Here is an 11,534-nt window from a genome sequence, read left to right as displayed (position 1 = left end):
CTTATGTGGAAGGGTTACAGTACAACCTCATCAGTGTATCTCAATTGGTTGTGGGAACTGGTTTGAAGGATTCATTCGATGATGAGGGATCAGAAATAATTGAGAAGCAATCCAAAAGAGTTATGTTGAAGTCTAAACGCAAGGGAGAGATGTATCCTTTAAATCTCAACCCAATTCGAGCAAAACCAGCTATATTCCTGCTGTCAAAGGCGCATTCTGATGAAAGATGGTTATGGCATCGACGTCTATCGCACCAGAACTTCAAAGACATAAATAAGTTGGTACTTGGTGATCATGTTCGAGGTCTTCCTCTTCTCAAGTATGATAAGGAACACATGTGTGCAGCTTTTGAGATGGGCAAACAAAGCAGAAAGGGCCATCCTACACGTATCAATACAAAGATTGTTGAAGCTCTTGAACTTTTGCATATTGAATTGTGTGGACCTTCGGCTATCGAAAGCTTCGGTGGTAGTAAGTTCATTCTTGTCATAGTAGATGATTTTCATGCTTCACCTAGGTTTTCTTTCTTAAATAGAAATCAGACGCAACTCCCAATTTGAAGATGTTTATAAAGCAAGTGGAACTGCAGTTGCGAAAGCTGGTGAGGAATATTAGATGCGGCAATGGGCTTGAATTCAAGAATAAAGATTTTGAGGATTTTCTGGATGAAAAGGGGATAAGTCACAACTTCTCGGCCCCCTATACACCACAACAGAATGGTATTATTGAAAGACGAAACTGTTCTTTATGTGAGGCAGCCCGAACTATGCTAAGCTTCGCTTCTCTTCCGCTATACTTCTGGGTCGATGCAGTTGCAACCGCATGTTATACTTAGAACCGATCCTTACTTAACAAACAATTCCCCATCACTCTGTATGAGATTCTAAACAATCGAAAGCCCAACGTTAAGTTTTTCCACGTGTTCGGTTCAAGGTGCTTCATTTTCAACTCCAAAGAGAACCGAAACAAGTTTGACGTCAAAGCCGATGAGGGAGTTTTTCTTGGTTATTCACTCACTTCAAACGCATACAGGGTTTTGAACAAACGCTCCAAACGTATTGAAGAAACATACTATGTAACCTTTGATGACAACTACATGAAGAAAGTTCAAAGAAGCGAAAGTGCCTTGGGGGAAATATTTCCTGAATCAGGACAAGTCTCGGTTCCCATTTCCAACTTGTTTGAAGAGTACATGAGGCTATTTGATGAACCAGAAAAGGTCGTACTCTCAGAGGCAAACGCAGCAGACAACAACATCAATAATCTGAAAAAGATCATTGATGAAACTGCAAAAGAAATAGAGAATGAACCTCCTAAACCGACGATGGTTAACCCTCAACAGGCCCTCCAAACAACAGCTCAACGTTCAAGGGGGAGGGCTCATATGCACCAAAAACAACCGATTTGTCTTTCGAAGATGAGAATCCAACTCCAACCGAGGGGGGGGGGCATCCTGAAACTGACAAGGGACACGCTTCGCGATTTGAGGGTGAGAATAAGAATACAAATGACGAAGATGATCAATCCGACTTTGAATAAGAGATAAATGCAGAGTTGGATCCAGCCTATGACCCTAATTACCCTCCTCTAACAAAATGGACTAAGGATCATTCCAAAGCACAAATCATTGGTGAATCATCTAACCGAGTTCTCACACATTCTCAATTGAAAGCGAAACCAACTGCATTATTCTCTAATGTTGAATTATGCATGTTTAATTCGTTTGTCTCCAAAGTCGAACAAAAAACGGTCAATGATGCACTTGATCACAATGATTGGGTACAAGCTATGCAAGATGAACTCCATGAGTTTGAACGTAATCGAGTTTGGAGGCTGATTCCCACTCCAAAGGATGCTTCAGTGGTCAGCATAAAATGGGTCTTCAGGAATAAGTTGGACAAAGAAGGGAACGTCATACGCAATAAGGCTCGGTTGGTGATTAAGGGATATTACCAAGAAGAGGGAATAGACTGTGAGGAAACCTTCGCTCCAGTAGCAAGGTTAGAATCAGTTAGAATCTTTCTGGCATATGCGGCTCATAAAAACTTCGAAGTTTTCTAGATGGACGTGAAATGTGCCTTTTTAAATGGAGAACTAGAAGAAACGGTGTATGTTGAGCAACCACCTGGGTTCGTGAACGAGAAATACCTTGATCATTGCTATGTGTTGGATAAAGCTGTATACGGTCTGAAGCAAGCACCAAGGGCCTGGTATGAAACTTTAACTCGCTTTCTTAAAATGTCGAAATTCAAGCAAGGTTCGGTTGACCCAACCTTCTTCTAAAAGAAAGAAGGCGAACATCTAACGATAGTTCAGATTTATGTCGATGACATCATCTTCGGCTCCACGAATCCTAGCTTAACGGCTGAATTTAGGAAGTTGATGGAGACTAAATTTGAAATGAGTGCAATGGGTCCGATTAATTTTTTCTTGGTTTGAATATAAGACAGGGTCCAGATGGCATTTTTATCAACCAGGAGGCTTACACGAAGAACTTGTTGGCGAAGTTCGGTATGACTGGGATTCGAAGGTGAAGGTTCCCATGGCGTTTGGCACAAAGTTAACACCATCTCTGGAAAAACATGTTGTTGACGTAATACACCATCTTCAAATGATAGGGTCTCTTATGTATCTAACAACTAATAGACCATACATTATGTTCTATGTTTGTTATTGTGCTAGGTTTCAAGCAAATCCAAGAGAACCTCACATGGTGGCAGTGAAAAATATTTTCCGTTATCTAAAGCGAACCTCTACTCTCGGTCTCTAGTACCCTGCTAGATCCGGATTCTATGTTCAAACCTTTTCTGACGCCGATCTTGGAGGATGCGGTCTAGACCGAAAGAGAACAACTGGAGGACGCCAATTTCTTGACGACAAACTTGTAATCTGGCAGTCCAAGAAGCAAACTTGTGTGTCTCTTTCAACAGCCGAAGCTGAGTATATAGCTGCAACATCTTGTACCTCACAAGTAGTATGGATACAAAGCCAACTAAGAGACTACGGACTGAGTATGAAGAAAATACCTCTCTATTGTGACTCATAAAGCGCAATAAGAATATGTCACAATCCAGTGCAACACTCAAAGACAAAGCATATTGCACTGAGATATCATTTCATCAAGGACCATGTTGAAGATGGAAACGTGGAAGTACATTTCGTTCGGTCCTCTGATCAACTGGCTGACATTTTCACTAAATCCTTACCAGAAGCGAGCTTCAATAAAATTTTACAAGGTTTGGGAATGATGGAAGCAGAGTCGGTACCGAACCCTCAAACCTATCTCTAAAAATTAGACAAGTGAAATAGAGCGAACGCTCAGCCTATTTCAGTTCCGGATTTCTCGAGAACCGAAATGAACCGAACGCTCGGTCTATTTCGGCTCCATAATTTCCGGGAACCGAAATGAACCGAACGCTTGGTCTATTTTGGCTTCGGAATCTTAGGGAACCGAAATAAACCGAACGCTCGGCTTATTTCGCTTCATTCTTTTAAGGTTTGGTTTCGGTTGTATACTTTGTTTACTCTCTCTTTTAAGTCTGTTTCTTACTCTATTTTCTCTTTCAAGTATGTTAAGTGTTAATTTCATTTTGTTTATTTTTTGTTTTTCAGAAACTACAAAATCCAAAAATATTTTTTTTTTCAAAATATATTTTTTTTAATTTTATTTTTACTTATTTTTTTGTTTTGTTTTGTTTGTTTTGATTGTGTGGTTTGTTTGTTTGCTTATTCTCTTTACTCGGTACCAAGTACATCATAAATTGGAGCTAGGGCAGGTATGATTATCTTAATATGAACTAGTTAAGTGTCCCTAGAAGCATGTTGCTGCATGTAGACCGAAGCCTTTAAGACTAGGAGCAAAGCCTTAATGATTCGATCTATACCTATCGTTTCGTCCCAATCAGGCTGATAAATCCACCTAAGTAATGAGCTACCTTACTCTTCTCAAATGAGTTAAGATTTTTTTGCTTTGTCACATTTATATAGCAGAGGTACTTTCGGTTCTTAAACCACCTACTTTACATTCTCCATCAACTTTCGTTTCAACAAGGTAACCCTTGAGACTCTCAGTTATTACCACTGAGGTTTATGGTTAAACAAAATCTGTGTTTATTATCTTAGATGTGTATACCATGTGCTAAGTGAGACCCAAAATCCAACACTAACAATGATTTGTCGGTGAATATTTATATTCGAGATCTTACTTGTTACCCAATGAAATCTCATTTTATTTTTGAATGGTCTTTTATGAAATTGTCTAACACCAAGGCATTTCTTCCCAAAAATATCCAGTTTGTTTTTGTTTTTGACATTTTATAACATCTTTAGTCACAACAAATTATGTCTAACATCTTTAGTGTTTCTTCAACAGACCACACCGGTCTCAAAAGTACTTCATCCAACGTTCGGTTGAAGATAAGCCACCCTTTAGACTTTTATTTAAAAGAGGCCTTTCAGTGTTTCTTTACAAACACTAGATCGTATTTTCTCGGGGAACCATGCAAGCACTTCAAGTCTCTCTTGACTTTGAAGGAAGAGATTCTTGCCCAGAATCATCTGCTTTATGTCTTATTAAATACATCACTCACATCCTATACACATTTTGTTTTATTTCTTTATTTTTCGCACACTCTTTCACGAAAATTCTTTGTGATTTTCCAAAATTCTGATGGTTGTTCCTTATGGATCATTTAAATTTTATGTTTGGCGCGATAATGGCTATTTTAACATCTAGCGCGAAAGTGAATTCGAAAAGACGATATGTGGGTAAGATTTTGGGCGCGTGAATTTGAACGGTTCCTAAACCCATGTTTGATGACGTCTATTTGGGGAAACCAAGCTGTCACATCACGCTTTTTCAGGCGACGTTTCAGAGATCGTATCATCATCACGAAGATACTTTCTCTCTCCTGGCAACGGTATATAAAGGGTTTCTCGCACAATTGTACCTTCTTCCTTCTTCAAACTCTCTCAAATACACAAGGCAATCAGCAACTGTTCATCTTCTTCCTTACACCAACAATGGCGGATTCAACCTCTGTTCAGGATCAAACTGCTTCATCATCATTGCTTGTGATCAAACCCAATCAGAACTTGATCATTCAACTGAACCCCTTTCTGTATGATTCGTACATGCTACACGTTGTCGAATGTCTCAAGTACTCTCCTCTGGTCATCGCACTCAAGCAAGTGGAATCCGTTCTAATGTGTTTACTATCCCAAGTCTATTCTACTTCATCCTATGATAAGAACAAGGAGAGGATCTATTTTCAAATCTTCTCTCACAAGGCATCAATTTTGAAAGGGTGATTATGTTCCATGTTACAGCTTGTCGTCGATGCTTCTGTTATTTCTCCTAATTTCATCACCACAACCCAACTGTTTACGATGCTTTATGAGATGGGGTACATTGATGTTCTTACCACAGTGACAAAGTTTAAGAAAGCGTGTTTGCCACCCATTCTCTATGGTCTCTATAATGGCATTAACCTCAATTATGGGTCGATTATTTGGTTGCAACTGGTGCAAAGTCTCAACACCTCGACGAGACATTCTGAGATTTCTTGTGGTCGTTTCTGTACGATCGTCACCCGACAGGCCATTGACACTTTACAGATTCCATGTAACATCCCAAGTTCAAAAGTGCAAGTTCAGGGTTCAAAGTGTAAATAAGGATGGTTAACTCGGCGAGTCCATGGGTAGACTCGGCGAGTTGAGTCGCGATTTTGGTCACGTGTTAAGTGGCCAACTCGGCGAGTTAGCGGCTGGACTTGGCGAGTTAGTGCTGAAGAGAGAAAAACCCTACTCTTCGGGATTGCACCCTATTTAAAGGACTTAATGTCCTCCCTTCAGTCCCTTTAGCCCCCTTTGAAGTCAAGAAAACCCTAGATCCGTTGGTGAGAGCATTGGAGAGAATTTTGGAGCTTTGAGAATGATTGCTGAAGTGATTTTGAAGATTTAGAGGATTGGAGCAAGGGGCTTTGCAGAGATTGGGATTATTCTTCAGTTGGAGCTTTCTTTTGAGGTAATAGATCGTTGCTTGAGCTTTTGTGCATCTAGATCTATCATTTGTGGAAGTTTTGTGAGCATATCTAGTGTAATGTTGGGTTTGGAGGATGGGTCTGAGTTTGCTCCCTCAGATCTAGGATTGAGATGATTCAGAAGTGCATAAAGTCCCTGTCCTTGAGTTGTTGGTGAAGCCTTCTTGTCCCAAACCCTAGCCTTGAGTGTTTATGGCTTAGATCTCTTTGGATTCATGTAAAGTTTGCCACTTTACGTGATGGATGGCTTGTAGAGGAGTAGATCTATGGATTGGAGCCCTTGCATGACTTGGAAGGCCACTGTATGCGTCAAGAACTAGAGGAACTCGGCGAGTCACATGGGTGTACTCGGCGAGTTATATGAATATAAGCATGGACTCGACGAGTTTGAAGAACAACTCGGCGAGTCTATTGAAGATTGCCTTGGACTCGGCGAGTCTGTTCTTGGACTCGGCGAGTCTGGTCGTGGGAGCCTAACTTTTCTGGTTAAGTCACGAATCAGTGAGTCGATAGACGACTCGGTGTGTTGAACAGGATAGGACTCAAGGATTCTTGGACTCGGCGAGTCATTGGGTGACTCGACGAGTAGAGTCGAGGCATGGGAGTTTTCAGAGCATAGGAACTTGACGAGTCATCGGGTTGACTCGGCGAGTTGAGTCGTGATATGGGGTTTCTTAGAGCATAGGGACTCGACGAGTCAGTGGGTTGACTCGGCGAGTAAAGTCATTCAGGAAGGTTGACTTTGACTGAGGACTTTGACTTTGACCAAGGGTTGACCAGTTTGACTTCCAGGGGTATTTTTGTAATTATTGATATTTATTAGTTTGGTTATGTGGTAATGATCAGTGGTGAAGTTCGTGCTGGTGGTCGGAGCAGTGTGGTCTTAATCCTTCAAGTCGGCAGTTGCAGGTGAGTTATCCTCACTATATCGATGGGGTCTAAGGCACCAAGGCCGGCCCCCTTTACCGGATGGAAAGCCGAATAGTTGTTGATTACTTTATTGTAGAGTTATGTCATGATATGAGCATGAGATATACGTGTGACCGGAAGGTCTTATGTGCTATGGATAAGTAATTATATGATATGTGATCCGTATGAGTAGGGATGCGATATGAGTATGAGTTATATGTGCGACCGGAAGGTCTTAGTTACCATGAGAAGTATTAGTTAAGTTGATAGATGTTATGTGATTCGTATAAGTAGGATTGCAATATGAGTATGAGATATATGTATGATAGGGAGGTCTTATGAGTTACGAAGACTATGCGATATAGGTTGTCTTATGATATGTGATTTGTATATGTCATGTGTGAACTGTATGTTATGGACCGGGAGGTCAATGGAGCATGGACCGGAAGGTCAATAGAGTATGGACCGGAAGGTCATTATGGGTAAGGCCTGAAGGCCTACCAGGTTTGGGACGGAAGTCCCCTAAGACATTCGGATCGGAAGATCCCATAGAGTTATGGCCTGGAAAGGCGTATGTGTTGCATGTGGTATTTTGGGGGTAATTCACTAAGCTTTCGAGCTTACAGTTTCAGTGTAATGTTTCAGGTAATTCAGGAGATCGTGGTAAGGCAAAGGCGTGATCATATCGCTCCTCAAATTTTATGTTGATGTTCTGAGATACTCTGATAATAAATGAAATGAAAACCTTTTTGTAATGATTTTATGAATACAGGTTGATTTTGAAAAGTTTAAATTTATTGTAAATTTTCACGGTGTTACAAGTTGGTATTAGAGTCTTGGTTTGAATGAATTGGAGGAACATCCATGTGAATCCAGTCTCAAATCAAGGAAAGTTTTCAAAAAGAAATTTAATATGGTTTTCAAAATAAGTAAAGGAGGATGCGGAGGTACGATCAGCCAGAGCCAGTAAGTAGACCCCAAAATACCATGCAAGTTATTTGATTATGTGATATGTTAAAACAGCATGCTAGTACTAGGCTAGGGATCTTCAGGAATTGCATGATAGAGTTGCCTGATTTATGATGCCTGCTAGCCTAGGATTCCTTCTATATGAGATTTTCGGTGTTCCTCTAGGGGTGAGGGTGGATTTCTTGTTATGTATGTTCAGCACTAGGGTGTTGTGGTGATACTTGATATAACTATGGGTAGGTGTAGAAGGTAGTATGGGCCCGTACTACTGAAAGCACAGGATGCATATGCGTATCAAGGAAGTCACAACCCTTAGGGTTTGGTTAGGAGTTGGTTCCCGGGTTAGTGGGAAGTACCTGAGGTTTTGCGGTGTTTTCAGTATGGCGGTTACGAGGCATGCCGGGAGTGGATCCGGGTCAGGATCAGGAGTTGGAAAGGGCGGTCAGGGTGGGTCGGTGCCACACGAGGTCATCGGTCAGATGAGTACGGATGAGTTGGATACTAGGATTCGCAGATCCTACGTGATGAGGTTGCTGCTATGTTCCGGGCCGAGTTGCCTGAACTGTTTGGGTCGATCAAGACCACTATGGTCGAGTATTTTGATGAGGGTTATGCAGCTCTAGCAGAGACAGCAGCCGCGGCAGCCGCAGCGACTGTATCAACAGCAGGGGGAGGAGCCAGTCGGGGCTTCCAGTATCGGGACTTTGATAACACAAAGCCCCCTACTTTTGATGGAGTTCAGGATCCGATCAGTGCTATGAGATGGTTGTCGGATGTGGAGGATTTTTTCTTCACATGTCCATGCCCTGCGTATTAGAGGGTGCGGTGTGCTCTGAACCTATTAAGGCTCGGGGCAAAAGACTAGTGGAGGTTGACCACGGGAGCTTATTCGGAGGCACAGCGGGCTGCGGTTTCTTGGGAGCGGTTTCGGGAGATTTTCTATGCCCATTATGCTCCACGAGTGGAGAGGGAGAGGTTGGCTCAGGAGTTCTTGGAACTGGAGCAAAATTCGGAGTCGGTGACGGAGATCACTAGAATGTTCACTGAAAGGGCGATGTTTTGCCCTGAATTTTCGTCGGAGTGGGCTCAGATGTTTTGATACGTGAGTATGCTCAAGGGGGATATCAGACAGTTTGTGGCTACACAGAGGTGTGAGACCTTGCTAGAGTTGCAGGAGGCCGCTCGGCGGCGTGAGTTGGAGGTTGAGTTGCAGTTGCAAGAGCAGAGGCAGGCCCCGATGTAGTCGCAGTCGGCGCCGAAACGGTCCAAGACCGTTGATTCCAGGTTGGGAGGTCAAAGTAGCCGCACTTATGAGAAGTGTGGGAAGGGTCATACCGGAGGTTGTAGGTCCGGTGGTGCGTGCTGCAAGTGTGGAAAAGAGGGGCATTACGCGAGGGATTGTCGGCAGTCAGCCTCGGTTCAGGATATGAGGATTTGTTATCATTGCCATCAGGTTGGTCACTTGAGGGCCAGCTGTCCTCATCTTGTTGCCAGGCCGGTGCGGGTTCCAGCACCGGCCACCTTGAGTATTATTGGCGGGGGTCAGCGTGGAGTGGAGCCTCAAAGGGCAAGGGGTCGAGCTTTTCAGCTTGTCGCAGAGGAGGTTAGGTCAGAACCAGATACAGCTGCGGGTAGGTTTTTATCTTGTCATCTTGTCATCTGTTGGAGTATGTATATCTGCTAGTCTTGTTCGCACGAGTTATAGTATTGTATTTGTTAGTCCTTTTCGCCTGGTTTATCGAATGATCGAGGGTTTTGGTGTTTGGAGTCGTAGTTGGTTAACATTATGAAGGATTGATGGTGGGGAAACTAGGTTTCTCTGTCTGGATTCCAGGAATAGCATTGGCAAGATGAGGAATGTTCAACTGAGGGTCAAACTCTTTTAGAGTTCGAGATGTGCAATGTCGGGATGTGAACTCGTGAAGGTTGCTCATTTTGAATGAATCAGTGCATGGATAAAAAGGAAATACCTTGAGTAGGGTTAATTAAATGATGTCGGTTAGGTTGCCAGTAAGTGGAAGCCAGTGCTCTAAGTGGGGAGAATTGGAAAATTCTCAGAAGAATCGGCGAGCGTTAGAGGTTGATTAGCTGTTTGGGATTCAGCAGGGTTTCAGTCAGTCAATAGTGTGGGCTAGTATATGTAAGTGTCAGATAGGTGGGGCGGGGTGCAGACCAAGGTTTTCGGAGGAAGACGATCAGATGTTGTAAGGTCTAAGGTTAGGCCGGAATCTGAGAATATGGAACAGAGTTAGAGTTCGGAACCCCAAGAGGGCTAGAACAGTATATGCGGGAGAGATTCCCAGGGAGGATAGTTCGTGATGATGTATGCTAGTGTGAGCGGTCTGAATAGACTGGAGGCCGAAAGGCGTATCAGTTAGATCGAAGGCCGGAAGGCGTATCAGTCAGGCTGAAGGCCTTGGAGAGTAGTTCAGCCATACTGAAAGTTCCGAGAATGTTTCAGGGTGGCTACCGGCCTGGAAAGGCGGCTCAGTCATGCTGAAAATTCTGAATATGTTGTTAGATCTATATAAGGAGATGGATTGTGTATGCTGTGATGCTATCGAAATCAGTAGGCCTGGCCCCGAGTATTGATTGTGTTAGTGGAAGGTAGTGCATGGGCCCGAGAGTCCTTGCAATCAGATTCAGAGCATGTGTGATGAATGGGGTAGTTGTTAATTTGCGAGTGATGGTGTAGAGTGGGATAGGAGTGCTGTGGCACTTTGTTGAAGTCGCAAAGTTGACTGGTGGACTACCTTAGATAAGGAAAAGGAAAGGTATGTAGCTCCGAGGGGGGGAGTGTTGGATCACGGAAGTGAAAACAGTAGCAAGAATGAAGGATTGAAAGTATGTCAATATGGTGTTTGGGCATTGTGATTGTGCCAGTGGTATGGAAGTACATTTGATCTGGATGTCTACTAAGGCCGGAAGGCAAGTCATGGTAAGGCTGGAAGGTTTACCAGAGTTAAGGGACCGGAGGGTCCCGCTGAGACACAATTACTGGAAGGATTTCTGGTGATGTAGAACAAGAGGAGTTCGGAAGGGATGTAAGGATAGAATCTTGGATTCTCAGGGTGGTTGTGATCAGGAGCTTATGTATGTAGTGGTAAATTCATCCTGGGGGATGTCCGAGGGTGTCTTCAGTGTGTCGGGTTTTCCCAACCCGAGGGTGCTGGAGCAAGTTTAGCATGTGTATGTGATTGTGGAAAAGAACTCATGGGAGTTACTCAGGAGCTGAAGGAAGTGTCATCCTGTCAGCACGGAATAAAAAAGTGTTGGATTCAGAAAGGGAGCGGGATAAGTCTCAGCAGTGGATTCGGTAAAAGTAATGTCAGACAAGAAAGGGATAGCAGTAGGGTACCGGGTCGAGACCTGGTGGTTCATGGTGATATCTAGCTGGTAAAAGGCAAGTGATAGTTGTGGTTCGGAATGATTGAAGTGTCATTGGGTGGTATTTGGTTGATAAGTGTGGCTGTCAGAGGAAGGAGTCGGTGGCCGGCTTGAGGCGGTTGTCAGGACACCGCAGAGGGAAGCGTTGGGTTTTGGTTTTCTGTGGTGATATTTTGAGGAACCTGGATCAGTTAATGCCAGGAGATGCTTTGCGGGAGTAGTTTTTGG

The 11,534-nt window shown here is 43.2% G+C and overlaps 1 pseudogene; it reads left to right on the top strand.

Annotated features, from left to right (window-relative positions):
- Positions 1-294: 294 nt before the first annotated feature.
- Positions 295-2,534, top strand: LOC145059803 (uncharacterized; annotated as a pseudogene).
- Positions 2,535-11,534: the final 9,000 nt, after the last annotated feature.

The sequence above is a fragment of the Lactuca serriola genome, chromosome 6 (assembly GCF_051521515.1).
Source record: "Lactuca serriola cultivar US96UC23 chromosome 6, Lser_US96UC23_V15, whole genome shotgun sequence".
Lineage (NCBI taxonomy): Eukaryota > Viridiplantae > Streptophyta > Magnoliopsida > Asterales > Asteraceae > Lactuca > Lactuca serriola.
The sequence above is the reverse complement of the archived record's forward strand: the minus strand, read 5'-3'. Positions and strand labels throughout refer to the sequence as shown.